Source organism: Eutrigla gurnardus, assembly GCF_963514095.1.
Source record: "Eutrigla gurnardus genome assembly, chromosome: 18".
NCBI lineage: Eukaryota > Metazoa > Chordata > Actinopteri > Perciformes > Triglidae > Eutrigla > Eutrigla gurnardus.
Genome location: NC_139929.1, coordinates 17,723,019 through 17,724,903, shown reverse-complemented (window position 1 = coordinate 17,724,903; position 1,885 = coordinate 17,723,019). Strand labels below are relative to the sequence as shown.

General features: G+C 46.1%; 1 long non-coding RNA gene across 1 annotated transcript; it reads right to left on the bottom strand.

Moving 5' to 3' along the window:
* Positions 1–386: 386 nt before the first annotated feature.
* Positions 387–1,378, bottom strand: LOC311029103. The gene is made up of 4 exons (XR_014598853.1): positions 1,036–1,378; positions 791–852; positions 598–695; positions 387–505 (listed from the first exon to the last, which is right to left on the bottom strand). It is a non-coding gene; the product is annotated as an uncharacterized lncRNA (long non-coding RNA).
* Positions 1,379–1,885: the final 507 nt, after the last annotated feature.

Sequence of the window (1,885 nt, the reverse complement as noted above, 5' to 3'; positions counted from 1 at the left end):
ACTGGCGACATTCTGTCCGAATTTGGTCAATTTTACAGCCGCCTGCTGTGCGTGGCCCTGTACTTGGGAGTCTTCTCTAATCACGACTGTAGAGTCGCACAGAGCTCGGTGAGCTCCTGGCTGTCGCACAATCCATCCAGACACCCCGCCAACGACGCCGTCCTCCTCATCAGACATCATGTCTGTGGTGGCGCACTTCCAACGGTCCACCTCATCGCCAGCAAGCACACTCCGTCTCGCTTCCAGCAGCTGTAAAACAATCAATAAAGACAATCAGTACTGCGCGATGCACTGCGCATGGACACAACACATCTATTAATGCACCTGAAAAATAGGTTTAGGTAGGTTTGGTCACATTGACCAAAAACGGATCTAATAAATCTTACCCTCTTTCTCCTGGAACGACTCCGAGCTGACCTCTTCACAGCTTCCTCCTGCGATGCGAGATCAGGCTGTGTGTGTGTGAAGCTCCTGCGTACCGTTTCATAGAATGTCTTACAGGCAGCTGGAAAACAATTAAATGAGTGGTATGAATAAGAAAACTTAAGTCACAGTAAAATTAAAACAAGGAAGAAGAAAACAGTAAAAGTTACTTACACACAATGGCGTCACTATCAGCGTCATAGAAATCCGGACTTGCGGACAAAGCTCCGAGCAAGTAAGAGGTCACCGCTTCGTTATGAGGCGAGGTTCGTCTGTGAAAACAAAATGAACAGTTAAGATCGGTATCTACTGTTAACGCATCTATTTCCTTATACAGCAGAATGAAAGCATATTCTTTAAATCTTACCCTTGCTCCGGTTCGTAGCGCCTACAATTCGTCTCCGAGTTGTGAAGACGGCGTACTGCTTCCTGTATAAGACCAACAACGTACACTTAACAAAGCAACTTAACGTTACACTGGTTACTCTCTCTTGTTCTTTTACAAGGCTACTATGCTACTTTTAGCTTGGACTATTAGCTTTTAAGCTACTTTTAGCTTGGGCTTGCTTTGCTAATTTTAGCTTAGCTAGCAGTCACCGAACATATTCTTACCGCAATCTTGGGATTGTTCACCCGTCTTCTCTTCTTCGAGTTAACGTTAGTCTCTTCCACACACTTGTTTCGTCTCCAAAGCAGCCAACCTGGAGTTTAGTGCGGCGAACTGCTCATTCACATCGGCAGCAAGCACAGCGAGCTGACGAGACAGGCCACTGATAACATTCAGCAGATTCTTCTCGCCGGTCTGCGGACTGGCTGAAAGTGGTTGATCGCGTCCATGCAGAGGGGTTGAAGGGGAGCTGAATGCGAGACGCCGTCCAGCCATTATAGATCACGAAACCAACGCAGTTAAAACACAGAAAATGGAGTGAAAATTCTGAGTACAGGTATAAAAACATGCCCGTCTTGCCCGTATGAGTCCATGACCTCGCACGTGATTGGACAAGATGCCGACCTCGCACGTGATTGGACGAGGTCCCCGTGACCTCGTACGTGCTCGTCCAATCACATGCGAGGTCATTGTTACACGGAAGAACTCGCGAGACGAGATCTATGATATAAACAGGCACGGTGTGGCCATGAAGCTCTGTGATAGAAACACACTTTTTGGTGTTTTTCATTTGAGCGTTTTAATGGAATACTGGGAAAGTTTAATAACAACAATAGGGCAATTGAAGTCCAGATTATGAGGCAGTTTCAGCAGAGCCAACAGCTTCATATGCCATGGACATGTGAATATGGTGCTGAATTTGCCAGTATTTTAGGAAGACAAATGGTTGGGACTTTGTCATGCAATGACACAGCTGATATGCTTTATGTGAAGCACAGTGTGTTGGTGTCAGCAGAAAGACTTCTCTTAGAAAACTGTACAGTGGTGCTTTTGTCTCCATTCCACCAGACAATC